Source organism: Pholcus phalangioides, unplaced genomic scaffold, assembly GCF_987345545.1.
Source record: "Pholcus phalangioides strain wild (caught in Gottingen) unplaced genomic scaffold, Ppha-v1.0 ptg000017l_1, whole genome shotgun sequence".
Taxonomy (NCBI): Eukaryota; Metazoa; Arthropoda; class Arachnida; order Araneae; family Pholcidae; genus Pholcus; species Pholcus phalangioides.
The window spans coordinates 44,479,829-44,497,227 of NW_028301610.1; the positions used below are offsets into that span (position 1 = coordinate 44,479,829).

Consider the following 17,399-nt stretch of genomic DNA (forward strand, 5'->3'; position numbering starts at 1 on the left):
ATAATTGCCTGATAATTACGCTGATTTTAAAATATTAATGCAAAGCTCAATGTATGTGTACTAATACTATAACCTACATTAATTAAAACTAGAAAAAAAATTAATGAGGGAATCGAAAACACTAAACATATTTTTGGGACAAGAATATTTTAAAATTATATTATTGAAATTATATTATTAAAAAATACTTTAATCTCGTAATTTTTAACTGCACGTATGCACTAAACGAATAAATTTTCATAAGATCGAGAATTTTTTAATGTCTTTATTAATTTCTGGAAAATTATGGAACAAATGGTTTTTATGTTTTATAGACTTTTTTCGCTTATATATACAAAGGATATTAATGTTTGTTTATTGGGTTTTTTTTCTTTTTTTTTCCGCCACTTCTTTGAGAAATTTCCCGTGATAGCTATTGCCTTTGTCTTTGTATAATGAATACGAATCATGTTAGTGAAATTTCATCAAAGATTTATTTAGTAGTCGTTCATTAATTATTAATCCATTCTAGCACGAGTAGAATCGTTTTCTTTCAGACACGATACAATAAAAAAAAATCGTACACGCTTCTCCAATTTCTTAAATAACGGATAAAGTAAATTTGACTTTCAAGATGGAAATAAAATAAATTTAATATGAACTATTTGTTTTATAAGGACATCTCTGTCGAAAAGGTTTCGTAAGAAGTATTTGTAGCTGCTGCTGGCACTTGACGTTGCTTTGATTCGTGTCGTTCGCTGTCCACTAGAGAACCTAAAGAGCCGCTCAATATTATTTTGGCAGCTTGCCCTGGCTAAGAGCTGCCTACGGATTTAACATTCCGCTGGCAAAGATAATGTTCCACCGATTCAATGTTTGTCCACCATTTTCTTTTTTAAAAAACGCTCGTCCTGTGATTCTTATTATGTATAGTTGCTAGGCGCGCTATGTCATTTATTTTCACCTCGGAGTCGGCACCAGTTTGGCGAAGGTCGATATCAAAAATGGAGAGAGAGAGAAACATATACGTGGAGTGAGATATTTCTGTGTCATTCCTCCCTGTATAATCGATCAGGGAACCCTCCGTAATTACCTGTTCGGGCCAAACGTTTAACATCACTATCGCCGATTTACATCAGTAATCAAAGTAATTATGGTATAAGTCCTCCATTTTTTTCTTGCACTTTTTCTACTTCTTCAATTCTTGAGAGATCGACAATTCAAAAATTTTATAGATACGTTAAATTCTAGTTACAGGAATGATGAACATTTCGAGTGAAATCTCGTGTATGTATGTGGTCTGTCTCTCCTCTTTATCTTTATACAATTGCTCAAGGTTCATTCGGAAATGCTCTGCGTGACTAGTTTTATCAAGATAGAAAATTCTTCGAAGAAAATTTCTATCAATTTATCAAGAAACTGAATTCTTATTGAATGGGGAAAAGGGTCCAAATGAATCGTTACATCTTCGGGGATATATTCCAGTATGCATCAAAAATACAAAATCACATACTAGGGATCAGACAAAAACAGACACAAAATTTTCATTGAAATATTTATAATCAAATTTGCCCATTTATGCAATAATTACAAACTTTTAAATGTTTAACTCTCCTTAAATACGAAAGTATATGGAAGTAATATAGTGAATAGAAGAAAGATATCTAATTGACTCAGATTTTATTTGAGAAACGAAAGTAAATAAAATGGTAAACCATTTTAAAACTAGATGGATTTTCTAATTAAATGAAGAAGGTATCCGAAATTCTGATTATTTGGTAATTCCAAAATTTAGAGCACGTGGTATTGTATATTCGATTTCAAAGCTCAATTCAGTATGTTAAACATCACTATCGCCGATTTACATCAGCAATCGAATTAATTATGGGAACAAGTCCATTTATTCCCTTGTACTTTTCCTACTTCTTCAATTCTTGAGAGATCGACAATTCAAAAATTTTATAGATACGTTTACTTCTACTTACACACAGGAATGATGAAAATTTTGAGTGAAATCTCGTGTATCCACGTGATCTGTCTTTATTTAAATTTATCTGTATCCAATTTAATTACTCAAGGAATTCTGAAATGCTCTTCGCAACTAGTTTTATCAAGATAGAAAATTCTGCGAAGAAAGTCTGTATCAATTTATCAAGGGGAACTGAATTCTTATTTAATGTGGAAAAGGGTCCAAATATGAATCGGTACATTCTTCGGGAAACATTCCAATATACATCAAAAACCCAGAATCGCATACTAGGAGAAGACTTCCTCATGGGAAAGGGGATTTCATCATCCATTCGAAACAGACAAAAAAAATTTTCATTGAAATGTTTATAATTTTATTACTCATTTATATAAAAATTGCCTACTTTTGAATTTTTAACTGTCTTTAAATACAAGTAATATCGTGGGTAAAAGTCGGCCTATTGTATATGCAAGTAATATAGTGAATAGGAGAAGGAAGGATATCTGATTGATTCAAGCGATTTTATTTGAGAAAAGAAAGTAGATTGAATTATGTAAAACATTTTAAAATTAGTTGAATTTTTTTATGAAATGGAAAAGGTATTTTATATTCGATTTTTTAAAGCTAAATTCAATAAGTTAAAAGATATGTAATTATTATTATAAGAAAAAATTTTAAACAGGGTAACAGAAAAGAGACATGATTTTTATCGATATATTTGCAAATATTACTTGCCTTGTTGGGAAAAAAATCATTGTTAAACAAGTAAGTGAATTTGATGAATGCATTTGATTTCCCATTGAGACAGAAGATGATGTTTCTCCCAATATATACTTTTATAGTATTTTTCTTTTAATATCTTTAACTTATTCTGCAATGCTCGATCAGTTTCATTCAAGAAAAAAAAAATTGTACCTATAAATATTCAATATAATGTGTAATTTGATAGAAATAAAACATTCATGTATCCCTAAAAGCTCCCGTGCACGCAAAGTGTCCTTCATCACGAATGACGAACGGGAACAAGCAAGGTATTTAGTCGTTTTTCAATTATCTTTCTCATGTTTCGGTTTGTAAGAGTTCATCAAATATTAATATAAGCTGTTCATCAAAGATGAAACCACTACTCACTAAAAACAATTTCTTTTTTTCTAAAAAAAAAATGTTTTCATAAACGTTATCTTGCGTAAACGTCGTGCCGATTCAAGGATCCAGAAAATAACACTAAAAGTTGGTTATTACGTCATCACGTATTTGATTTATAAATACTGTATACTGAATTTCTCGAGAGTGATACTTAATATTACTTACAGTTCCCAATATTATGTACTAAATATTATGTTGAAACCCGATTAATATTATTTTGGAAGTTCTTAAAAGTCTCAAATTGTAGTAGAAACCGAAAAAATTGTTACACGCTACCTCCCTGCTACAAAAATCCAAATAAATGGCGTCGAATAATTTTCAAAATTATAATGTCGACTGAGAGAAGCTTGAAAAACAATTATTTTATACTTGCACACAAATATAGAAATATTCGGAAAAAAAGTTTCAAAACACCCGTTCAATTTCAGTGAAACCTGTCTAAGTTGGACACCCACGGTTCCATTAACATCTGTCCAAGTTAGAGCAGTGTCAAAAATATAGTACAGTAATCTGGACATTCTGTGTTACAGAATTATGGTTTGTTCCATTCAAAACTGTCCAATGTAGAGAGGTATCCAAACTGACAGGTTTTACTGTAATAGTTTTTGAAACTCTGGCACAAAATTTGTGTGTGTGGCCTGATTTAGACTAACTTGTGAGTCAAACGTCCAGAAAATAAAACTGGGAATTCGTTATTATATTGCCATCGTATTTGATTTATAAATGCGCTGAATTCCTCGAAAGTGATATTTAATATTACATAAAACTCCTAATGCTATATACTTTTAATATTAAGTCAATAAATATGTTTTTAGAAGTTCTTGAATGTTTCAAAATTGTGAGAAAAATCGAAAAAAATTGCTATATACTTCTTCAGTGCTACAAAAATCAAAATAAAGTGCATCAAATAATTTTATAAAATTATAATAACGATTGAAAGGAACTTGAAAAAAATCATTTCATACTTGCACATAAATACACAGATAAATACACGAAAGAAAAGTTTTTGAAGATGGAAAAAATTCGTTGAAAGTTCAATATAAAATGCTCATAATGGAAAGAAATAACTGATGATCACACGATGTTGAAGTATTTGTATCGATTGAGATAATAAATGACGTGAATTAAATGAGGGAGAAAAATAAATAGAAATGTATTTCTCTCTTTGAGCACGATTTCCTTTTTTTCATTTCCTTGTGAATTATTTGACTTGTTATGATCAACAATCCTTTAAATGATATATTGCTTCATCGTTAATACGTATGAGAAAACATGCAGATCGTGAAAATGTTACAAAATTCTTTGAATAATATTTCCAATAGAGGAAATAGGAAAAAAAACACACATTACCCCATTTTTTCTACCAACTTTATGTTTATAACAATCGCTATGGATTGTAAAAAGAAACGAATAATCCTAGTTATATCATTATAATTTTAACTATTGAATGATCTATTCGGTGCTGATCCATCATTAATGATGTAGCTGTTATAGGGATTCTAAATTGGACCATAATTTTTTGGTTTTTCATTTGAAGTTTGAAGATTATTGATAGAAAAACGATTAAATTTCAGGAGTAAAATATTCTGAATTTAATATAGCTCGAAAAAAATAAAGCTAAATATAGCCCGAAAAACTGTTGGCATTGTTCTTAACCTTGAGAATGAAAAGTTATATAGGTCCTTTTAATATCAACTACAGTATATTCAGAAAAATACAGATAATAAATAGCAAATTTTCTCGTTCATCCAACGTCGATATAAAAGATTTCTTGGACAAGAAAAATATACCGTATATATTCTGGAATAATTCAAATGTAGCTTAAAATGCTGAGGGCACTAAAAATGTCGCATTTATACATGTGGTTTCTTTTATTTCGCAATCCAAACGATAGAAAGATATTAAATAGTGTTGTAATTAATCATCACATAAAATTACCTTCATGCAAAACGAAAACGACAGAAAAATTGATTGTTTTCAAAAAATATTTACTTACCAGTGAAAAATTTAGTTGCACAATTGGTATATGTATACTTCAACGGATTGAAACAACATATGCTCAAATGAAAATATAGATTGTGTTTTGATGCTTACCTTAGCTAAAAATCATTTGCTGTATCTAATTGGCTCAATACCACTATAATAATGAATACTGTTTATGCTTATGTATATGTACTTACCATACCTTCAGAAATTTCATTTGTTCCTTGTGTGGTTATTTTTGCATGTATTTATGCGTCTTTTTTTTTTACAGACTCTCATGATTTATTAACTGCAGTTTTGTTTATTTTGTTGTCTATAACAGTTCAGGGTGGATGAAAGAAATATCTAGACCCGATAATCTAAATAATACTTTACTCGGGGGAATTTCCGGGATTCCTCCAGATTTTCCTCCCTTTACTCGTGCTTTTATTACCCTAGATTTACTATGAATAGCTGTGTCAGTTGGGGAAGCAATGCATTCTCGCGTGTCATTTTAGTATCAATTTATGGAGGGGGGAAATCGGAAAATTAAGCTGGTGTAATCATGAACCGATGAAATTGATAAATATTGATTTTTGAAATTTCAAACACCTACCAGAACGACTTTAGAGGAATAATTTCAAACAAATATCGATTACAAAAATTATTCATGATATAGGCCTACTGTAATTTAATTGACAATTTGACTAGTATGTTAAAAGCTTTTTAAGGGGTCTCTTACCTTTTAGCATGATGAAAAACTATGCTCTAGTAGAAATATACAGTGGTACCGCTTATAACGTTTTTCAAAAAACCGTCATAAAAGAAGTTGTAAAGGGGAAACGCTTTAAACGGGAAATCTTAATGAGAATTACTTACAGTTGAAACCACGAAAATAAGTCGCACTAAGCGGGAAGACGTTCTAAATGGGAACGTCATAAGCGGGATCGACTGTAATTAAAAATATTATTTAACCATTAATTTATTTCGAATTCGGTACACATACATTTTATATAGTGGCTTAGTATATGCTGTACTATGCCACTAGAATGCCTTACATATCTATAATACTTATTATTACTTTTTTTTACAAATTTTCAAAACAAATGCATTATTAAAACACTTTGCGCGGATTAGACCTATATAGTTTATATAGTTCATAATATTATATTGTTTATAAAATGGCGTGACATCAATTTAATTGAATAACCGATTTATTCAAATAAACAAATCTGTTTAGTTTATAAAATGCTGAAAAAGATTCGAGATCCATTCATAAATGCTTGGATTATAAAAAAATATTAAATTTTCTTACTTGAATATTAAAATTTAAAAAAAAGATTGAGTCAATGCAAACTGAAAATATTTTTTAAAAATTTAATGAACAGAACACAGTTTTCTTTATTTTGACTTATTTTTTTATGCAATTCCATTGTTGTCAAGCTCTTCTAGAGATGTTTCAACCTTTTAACGGCCAATGTTCCGAATTGGGAACATCGGTTTTATTAATCAGAAAAAAATATTTTTTGTTCACGAAGCCCTTGATTTTATTTTTCTGAACACGTGAGATTTCAATCTTAATTTAAAAAACAAAAATTTCAATCATTTCAACACGTGTGCTATCAATTAAATTTTTTTAAATCATCTATTTTCAAGGAAGAAAAAAGTTCAATGTTTTTGTTTTCAATTTTAATGCTGCTTTTAAAAGTAAAAAATTATAAATATCAATCAAGTAAGTATCAGACCGGGGTTGTTGACCTCGGTTCTATCTATCTATCTATAAAAGTCAATCTAAATCTGAATTCGGCCGATAAAAGGTTAATAATGTTTTGAAAATTTGCATTAAACTAAGTATTAGAGATGTGTAAAACTTCGTACTGACATAGAATAGTATATACAATCAAGTATATGTGTACCAAATTTGAAATAAATCAATGGTTAAATATTATTTTTAATTATATTTTTATAGAGCATAGTTTTTCACCATGTTACAATTGTTAGAAGGTAGGAGACCCCCCCCCCCCAAAAGCATTATATGGATCAAACAGGGGAATTCATATGATTAGTTGAAACGATCTTTCGGGCCTGATGTGTTTTCATGCACAATAGCTTCAACAAGCTTCACTGCATGATACAAATTAACGTGGGAAGAGTTTAAATCTTGAATAAACAAAAATAAAAACCGTAACCCCCCACCGAAACGTTTAAACTACATGCCAAGAATGGGAAAGAAAAACAGATTCGATTTCTTTCCGCTGTCTTTCTTATGTGTAATGCGATTTCTCTGGCAAATCTTGAAACGTAGACAAACTAGCAATTACCTCAGTGCGATACCTCCTGAGTATAACACGTAATTGCAGGCGAGTCATTTTGCTGGCATTTATGAAAAATTATGCAGGACCAGAACAACTTCGCTATAACTTGACCTTAGCGCTAAGCCAAAAACCCTCACTGTCATGTCATTACAAGTGAAAAATGATCAGTTATATCAGGCTTCGTAATATTTTCGATCCATTCTGCTGATTTGGGACAAGTGAGAAAAATTGTTTCCATTCCACATTATTTTTTTTTTCTACCTTTTCTCTCCGCCATCTATGTTAGATAAGTTAACCAACAGTGGCGGTTTATCTCTTAGCCTCAAGTATATTTGGCATAGTTAGAATTGTTGAAATAGGACTGACTATATTTTCCGAGAAGTTCATTCATTCTTACGATTTTAAGCGGACAAGGGACGTTTAAAATGAAGATTATATTTCAGCTAATGTGTTGCTTAAAATAGCACAAACACACGCAATAAACGCAGTTTGGTGTATCTAATCAAATTATGCGAAAAAATATGTTTAATGAATAATTTTAATTGAAAATATATAATCGTAAAACTGAAATGAGCTATATTCGTCCCTATTTTGATGTAGACCATTTATAATTTTTATTTAGCTTCCAAAGACACACATACACATTTATAAGCATGCATTTTAAGATGTGTCCAAAGGTATATGAGAGAAAAAAAAACTAAAAATAAAATGGTGAATCGCCAATTTTTTCGGTTTTTTTAGCAGTAGGATGGATATAAATGGATGCTTAGTTAAATCAAATTGGCCATAAAAAAACAAGTACGTAAAATTTTGAGTAAATTAAGAACTGAAAATTGACATTTCGAATATAAGTTTGAGTCGAAAACTATCTTTCTTTTTTATGGGCTTTTTGTAATAAATTTTATAATTGTATATATAATATAGTTTTAGTTTTTTAAGTTGCATTTTTAATTGGATTGCTGTAGTTTAGAAATATATGACATCTATATTCTTTTTCTCAGCCACTTCGTTAGGCATTTTGCCTGTTATGGCCTAGTATTTGTATTTGAAAAACGAACACAGAAAACGAGACATGAAGATACTATTCCGCGTAGACAGCCATGATTTTTTAATTTTTAAAATCGGAATAAGAAAATTAACTAACGAATCGAATTTAATGCGGTTTGTTTTAAAATATTTTACTCAAATTTTGCTATTTTTAGAAGAAGAAAAAAAACCATCATTATTTTTATGATTTGAACGTTGTTTCTCCTTAATTCAAAAGAAATTGAAAACTCAAAAACTTTACTCTCTGTAAAATTTGCTGTATCTGTGCTTTGTCAATTTTTGCATTTGCAGTTCAAAAAGAATAATTCGAATTCCTTCTTATGCCCATGAGAAACAAAAGTATCGGGATATAACAAAACACTTTTTTATGGTCATGTTTTCTGATACCCAGAACAAATGTGCTCATACTTATATACTAAAATACGGGGTTATGTGTAACACCCACCTATTAACGGATTACTATCACAATAATAGCAGCGAAACTGCAACAGAATACAATAAATCACCACTTCAAATATAATTTTCGTGAGTTGTCTGAAGCAATAATAACAATTGCCCCGGTCTTTTTGTGACAATTATGCTTCAAATACCGACTGATACTGAATGGATGGGTTGCATTGTGGGTGGTAAGTATTATCCTGTCAAGACGAATTAAGGTGATGGGTAAAACCTTACTTACATGTCTAAAGGAAAGCTTTGCTTCTTTCTTAAGTCCTTGCACACGATTTTTTGATAATTTTGTAGGGCGTGTACATTGCATACATAACAAAAAAAAAAAAGATAACCGAGAGCACGATGTGACTTAAATTAGATACTACAATTTCCTCAAAAAACGAGAACAAAAGCTGATTTATGTAATATCTATGAATTATTTTGGATAATAACAATTGTTGTGTGTGGGAGTGGGATTTTCTCCCTTTGTTGAGAGACAACACTGCACACAACTACAACATTGCTGGAAAAAAAAAATAAACGCATTATAATAAATTCTATTTTTCACAGAAATATACCGCAAACAGACATTGCGCATAAGAATAATTTTTTTGTCGTAGACCGTTTGGAATTTCACAATTATTTCAATATTTCCATAAAAAATATGATTAAATCATAAAATCATAAAAAAGCTGAATAAATAGTAATAGTAATCATAAGCCCCACCTCCGACGGTATTTTATAATAATAAATATATTATTAATAAATAATAATAATAGATAATACAGAGAAGTTGGAAAATGATATGTAATGATCTTTCTTTGCTGTTTATTGTCTTGGCTGCCTGCTCAAGAGTGTAGGACATGATATTTTATAATTAAACTTATCACATGTAAGAAATTAAGAAATTAAGCTGTTTTTTTGTCGAGTTAGCGTTTAGTAGCCTATACAGGGCGATTCCTCAGATACCTTGCTTGGCCTCATTTCACTGTCAAACTGTTTTAGAGGCATAGTCCTACTTCCTATTAGAAAAGTAGCCAAATAACATGTAGAATTAAGATAAGTTATGTTGCAAAGGGTTGTATAATAATCAAAATAAAAAAAAATTGGCTAATCCTCAAGCAAAGTACAAAAAAATTAGAAAGTTGTTGACCTGTTCCCCGTGAGGATAACAAAACAAAATGTTTTTAAGTGCAATATTCGCGGAGATTTTTTAAAAATCGGGAAAAAGTTGGATAAGAGAAGCATAATGCACTCGGTCGGTAGTTTACGAGGTTCTTTCCAAATTTTCTCCGATTTTGGAATTCAAAACTCTCAGCGAATATTGCACATAGAAACGTGGATTTTTTTTGCTGGCCTCAAGAGAGACAGGGCAGCAACTTTCTAATTTGGTTGGTGTTTTCTTTCCCCTCTCTTCACCATCGAGAAGCTTTATAGTAACCCTATCAACTGTTGCTCTTTTTTCCCCTCCTTTCTTTGTATATTACTGTTAATGATTATTTTCCACACATATATATATTTCTACTAAATACATGTAAGAACGAAAGACAACACGTAGGGTGAGGGTGAAAAGAGAGTTTAAAAAAAACTCTTATCTACCTATTATACTTTATATATATATATATATATATATATTTGCTTTCCCCATCTTCCTTTTTCTAACGTGCGGTTAGATTAGAACAAGGTTACCAGATTTACCGTCGATTCGTCAAATAGAGATGATCCAAATGGAATTGCCCTGTATAAATAGGGTAATAAGTAATTTGTCGGTGCCCCATATTCTGGAGCTCCGGCTTTTCCAATAAATACAAATTATATTATTACAAGCAATTGTGGATAGTATAATACCTACCAATAAATTTTTATTTTATTTCCTAAAAATTTTATTTTAATTAAAGGGATCAACTGGAATATAATATATATGGGGTTGTGCCGCCTGTGGGGTTCCAGTCTGATTTTCTTGACCACTCATCCCTCGAATTCGCCTCCCTATGCAAAAACTCGCTTGATCACTCCTTCCCCCCCCCCCATTCTCTTGTTACTACGTCGGTATCTGTAAGTCACTCTTTTGGTCACTCACATGCTTGCATGGCCTCACGTCCTGGAGCAGCAGGGCCCCTAGGTTGGGATTTTAGGTGAGCCCCCAAGCCAGACTTTCCACAAACCTTTCTATAGTGAATTTACAATAGCATTGAAAACACAAAAAATAATGGTAATTGTCTCAGATCCCAGGGCTGGAGCACTGTTAGCCTCATTCTTGTGAGGGAACATGCATACTTGCTTACTGTTTTGGTCTCTCGCATGGCTCCTACTGACAGGGCTTCAGTCCTGGGGGTCCGAGACAATTATCATAATTTTCTGTCTTTTTCCTTTTTGTGTTCATGCTTTAAACTCACCATAGATGGTCCCCAAGCCCATGAAAGTCTGGCTTGGGGACCAGCCAAAAATTGCAGCCTAGAGACACTGCTCCAGGATAATGGGGCCATGTGCACTCACATGCTTGCGCACACACTATAGGTCACCTTCTTGTTCCTTTACTAATCTGGTCCCTCGTTCTCCAGGTCACTCTTTCGTCAGATGCTTGCACACACTCTAAGTCACTTGGTCTCTAGCTCACTCTTTCGTCAGATGATTGCACACACTCTAAGTCACTTGGTCTCTAGCTCACTCTTTTGGTCATTCACATGCTTACACACTCTCTAGGTCACCCGTTTCGTCACTCACTGACCTAGTGCGTAAGTAGCGTCTCTGTAAGCAGAGATGGATTTAAGTTTTAAGTGCGCGTGGTCCATAAAAAATTTTTGCCGCCCTTCTCTCCCGTCCTACTAATTTTCTTGACCGATTGTTCCTCAAATTTGCCCCCCTGGGCTTCAGCCTGCTAACCCTCCCCCCCCAGTAAATACGCCATAGAACGTCAGAAGCAAGTTCTTTGCCTACCGAACCTGGGGTGACCACCGATGGATGGAACCTTCATTTCCCACCCAACTCCACTGGTTGGAAATTGCCGTATGGCGATATAAATATAACCGGAGTTGGTGTGTGGAAAAGTCGTAAATACGCCACTGTCTGTATGCCTACTCTATTTCAACTCATTTACATTGGTGATTTTGTACAAACAAATGACAATTCAAAAATACAATTTCAAGTTTTACATATCCATTCATGATTAGGCCTATGATCTATAATAAATTGAGTAACATCAAACTTGGTGATATCATGCCTATATTACTGTGATAAGAGAAGAGAATGTAATTTTTTTTTTCGCAGTGGAGAAACTTGAAATGTGTATGTATATGAATTTTTTATAAGTTTTCCTGACAGCAACAATACCAAATAATAAATTCTAAACTTTTGAGGGTGGGCGATTGCTAGAACCATTTACGATGTAATGAATCTACCAAAACGCGAGATTTTCTACCGCACTACATGTAGATTTCATTTCGCATTCTGCATAACTCCTGTCAGGTGCAGAGGGTATATACAGGGAGAGAGTGTTAGAGAGAGAGAGAGAGAAAGTGAAACGCAAAGCAAATCGTGTGCGATGCACACGCTATTCTAATCACGTGATTCATGGAAACACTACCGAAATAGACGCACATAATCAGAACTTTCTAGATGAACTTTGGGCTTTCTGCCTTTATATGCAAATGAGTTCACTGTGGTGTAAACGATATACGCACGAGTTGCTAGAACATTCTGGAACTTGCACGATACCATTCCTTAAAAAGGTGCGATTCCGTGTTTTTTATACAACTCTTTTTATTGCTTTCTGGGGCTCATAATTTTTATCTCAAGTTCAACGGCTGCTAATGTATAACAGGTAAGTTCTTTCGTAAAATACATTTTTGTTCACCGTGATTTTTTGCAATTACCCTCAATTTCAGTAATCATTTGATCGAGAATCCGCATGGTTTTGGTGCCAAATAGCAATATTAGAATCACAGTTTACTGTATTTTTCTCGATGAAATATGAAAACTGAAATACAGTGAAACCTCGATATAACAATAGTCTACTCTGTCGACCAAAAAAGAATATCGTTGAAGAGGGATTATCGTTATATCAAGAGGCAGCAGTATAGACATCGAAGTACGGACAATTCTAAACAAAACGTGAAAAAATATCGTTGTGGAGGGATTTATCGTTATATCGAGTATCGTTGTAGCTAGGTATCACTGTATAAGGGTTAACTTTTTTCGTTTGAACCCCAAAATATATTACTAATATCAGTTTCACAATTGAATAATTTTTTATTCAATTCGAATTAAATCACCAAGTCTGCGGACCACCTGCATTATCGTCGTGGACCATAGGTTGAGGAACGCTGATGTATAGGAATGAATCACGACCGAAAGCTGAACATCATACAAATGTGAGAGTCGTATAAATGAGAATCGTATAAACTGGGTCCCACTGTACCATTTGTAACAGCACTGACAACGAAAAACGAGTTATACGGGAAGTGCGTAGTTCAAAACTCATAATCACAGTGAATGTATCATGAATTAAGAAACCAAGTTATAACAATTGCAACGTGACTACACGACTATAACGACGTTCTTTTCGATCATCCATCCTTGTCCATGGAGAATTATCTACGGCATTAAAAAAAAAAAAAAAGGTGCAATTCTTACTTTCATAAACGCATGCGCAGTTCACATTCATTAGGCCTAACCCCTCGAGTGTAGATATTTCTTGTGAGAGAAGTTCAAGCTACGAGGTTAGCATTAAACGATGAACCAAAGACTACATGATAATACAGTAGGCTAATTCGTTTTCTTAGATTGTCAAAAGAAGAAAACACAGAAATTATAATCGATCGATTCGAGAGAGTATATCCATTAAAATAACTAAAAAAAAAAACCAATTTCTTTTTCTCGTCAATAATTTCGATCGTTCCGAAGAGAAAAATCACAAGGTCTCAGAAAATGGTAAAAATTTGTGAAGTTTAATGGATTTTTGATGCGTTTTTTTTTTTTGTTATTCCATTGGATTATAATCAAGAGAGATTACTATCGTTTTAATTTCTTTTTTTCCTGTCGCAATTGGCATCGTGGACAATCCAGGATTTTTCACTTTTTACAAAAAAAGATAATTGATTAGTTTTTTTATCTTAAGAAAATCGCAAGGTTTTCACCTATAATAATATATAAAAACTTTGTGAGATTAAAGATGATCCTAAAACACGAAAAATCACAATTTTTGTCTTATTAGAAGAGAAAATGCAGTCGAACGAACTTAGTTAATTCGAGGTCCAAAGTCACTGGAAAAAAAATTTGAATTGTCCAATTAATCTATCCTGGATCAGTGAAATGACTACAAATTGTAACTTAATATCAACATTCACATACGATGCAAATTATCAATTATTAAAATTGTATTATCGGTTACGAAATTGTTTCTCAAATTTTAATAATTTATTACTATATTAATTTATCTTAGTACATTCCACTGTTCTAGAATCAGCATCACTGCGAAATTTCGTGACCATGTTCAAATTTACGGAAACCTAACTTCGCTCATCATTCTTATGCTATCAAGGAAATTTACTATCATTAACGTTTTACGATCTGAACTTTCGGACATTTTCTATACTTTTAATGACGATAAAAAGATTCAGATTTCGAATGCTACACTTTAATCTATAGGTTAGAAAATAGAATCTGTATTAAGGGGTACACAGTCTCAATGCACTCCAGCTGAATAATGTTAAAAATGGACACATTAAATTATAAAACAAGGAATAGAGAAAAACAAAATTTTCAAACTTTTATTTCTTTCTAAAAATTTGTTATAAAGCAACTTCATCGCAAAAAGCAGCCTGGCTTCGTGTAGAATTTTTTCAAACTAAATTTTCTCATACAAAAATCGCATGATTTTTTTTTTCCTTCAAACATCGAATTATCCAAAAAATTCGAATTAAACAAAAAATTTGAACATTAAATTAGATAGAAAACTCAAGGGGAGTTGGTGAAAGTTCGAACTAACCAAATTCTACTGTGAATCGCACACAATTCAAAGGGCTGATAATCAGACACGTGTTTTTTGGGCGTTATGGCCATTTATTTTCTACAATGGGCAACAATAAGCATTTTCGGAACTTCCTTTGCATCAGAATGATTATCAAAATAAGTGGAGGAAATATATCGCGTCATAATTATTTATGAGTGGTTAAAAAAAAAAAAAAAAAAAGAAACAACACACTACACGCGAGTAATGTAACCAACTCTACATTGAAAAGTCGAGTTCTTTTAGAGCGCCAATTTGTGATAGGAATAAATATTATCATCCTGCCGCACCAATTACAGTAAAACTTCAGAGTATCACACAAGTTCCAATTAGCAAGTATGACATTCGAGAGGCAATAAATTTGACAGCACGCGTATATCATGAGGGGAGAAAAAAAAAAAGAAAGACTGAAAAAGCCGTTCTGTAATTCGACTGAAATCATATAAACTGATTCTTGTGGACATAATAGCATACATTCTGTGCTGTGATTAAGATGTAGCCAAAAAACTTAACTACATTACGCTATATTTCAATCTTTTAATGCCAATTTGTGCCAATTTCTTTCTTGTTTTGCTTTTTTTTTTTACTCATTTCCCCCCTTTTCTGAATATCTCTTGTCTACATACATATATGTATAGTCTTGTAATAAGGATGGGGGGCGAGGCTCTCCTCTGTTATTTAGGCTTTTGCAAGCGTAATTGGCGGGAACCAGGGCTATGAATTAAAGCCTAATAAAAGTTAACCGGCCAGTTTTGCCATCGAATGTCTCGGAATGATTTCTTGCCTTTGCGCTCTTGAGAATAGCAATTACCGTGCTCTTTCAATGCCAGTGTGTGTACGTTTTATTACCGGCTATTAGCACGAATTATGGGTGAATAAACCTACTGAAATGCGATGATGGATACCTCCTAGGCAGAGGATTTAATCAGTCTGGAAATTGGTGAGGTGTGAAGACATACATCAAAACACTTGTTGCTCTCAGCGAAAATCTTATGAAATATAGCTCATCCTTTCTGCATAAATTTCTTTGAAAACCTTCCAATGTCGGGAGAAGTACTAAAGTCATATATATATTTTATCTCTTCTTTTCACTCCGAACCAGTCACTTTTTTTTGCAGCCATTTTTAAAACTCATCGAATCCAGTGCAAGTACCAGAACCGGTTTTTTTTTTTGCTTTTTTTCATTCAAAATTGGTGGCCTTATACTTATCCTTATGCGTTTCGTGTCTGGTTGGCTTCCACGGAGAAAAGAAGCAAAATAATAATAATATGAACCAGCAAAACTACTTTCTTTTTTATACTTAATATTTTGATACCTTGGCATCTCGTCAAATGATAATGTTCTTTGGCGGCAGTGTCAGTGGGTGAGCCCTTAAGGTTTTGAATAATCACGAAGGGAAATTATTATATAAGATATGTTAAAAAAGATTCTGACGTGGGGGTCAAAGAGAAAAGTGTGACCGATATTCGAAATCATATCTAAGTATTTGTGAGACTTGCATCTTGCGTGGACACTCAAGGTCTTTTCACGTGTAATACGTAATTCCATGGTCATTTTTGCTATAATATTTCAAATTCTTATCAAGCAAGAAATCCATTTTCTGGGCTACTCTGTGGTTCTTTTTTTTATTTTTTCAAATACAACAAGACATTTAGTCAACAAAAAAAACTTTATATCATATTTTTATTAATATAATTGTGATGATTCAGCTATTAAAACACGGAAATGGCCCAGAATATGCATTAGGTTATAGCGGTGGAATTCTCAAAATATCCAAAGTTAGTCGATGAATTTCAGTAGCCTATTGATTAATTTCGAGTACTTGATTAATGCTCGAAAGAGAGGCCTACTCTTTCTTTACATGCGGACAAGAAAATTTTGACGTAATTATTCTAATATGGAATGTGAATTCCAATGTTTACCGATCAACTTACTCAGAAACAGTCAACTAACTAATTATTCTTAGAATTCAAATATATATAGGCTTTCGGTATATATAGAAGCTCTTCTTTTATACAAATAACAAAGGCCACAACAGGCAAAATGCCCAACGAGTTGGTTGAAAAAATATGCCCATAAAAAATATGGATGTCAAATATGTCAAAAATACCGCAACTCAAAATAAGAGCAATTATCAGCAAAAAACGAATACCTACAGATAAAATTCACTGTTATGGATAAGTAAAGTTTGTGGCTAGTAAAAAGTTATGGCTGTCTTATCTAAGTAGGGATAGCTTTTTTTTGATTCATCCTAATATGAATATTGTACTTAACTACTGTACATGATTCAATGACGATCACGTATATTAATGATTCAAAACCAATTATTCTAAAAATTAAATAGTTTTCTATAACCAGGGTTCCGATCAATTAGTACTTTTGGAAATTTCTGGGTAAATTAATAACGAGTATCAAATACTTTCTAGCCATAATAATTGAGTTTTAGTCAATTTCTGTATGTTTTTTGTTCTCGAAACAAAAACTTCGTATTTCACAAGAAACATACAACATAATTGTAGTATCTATGAACTAAAAATGGCC

At 32.3% G+C, this 17,399-nt stretch overlaps 2 long non-coding RNA genes across 4 annotated transcripts in view; one reads left to right on the plus strand and one right to left on the minus strand.

The window, feature by feature from the left end:
- Window positions 1–17,399, plus strand: part of LOC149073499 (uncharacterized) — a 92,936-nt gene that overhangs the window by 71,967 nt on the left and 3,570 nt on the right. For 2 of the 3 annotated variants that reach the window (XR_016194358.1, XR_016194356.1), the window contains one exon: window positions 2,926–2,979. The exons of the other annotated variant lie outside the window; for it this stretch is intronic. This is a non-coding gene — a long non-coding RNA (uncharacterized LOC149073499). The remainder of the gene's footprint in view (window positions 1–2,925; window positions 2,980–17,399) is intronic. 3 annotated transcript variants of the gene reach the window in all.
- LOC149073500 (uncharacterized) overlaps window positions 1–17,399 on the minus strand; it is a 105,561-nt gene that overhangs the window by 29,536 nt on the left and 58,626 nt on the right. The window lies entirely within an intron of this gene.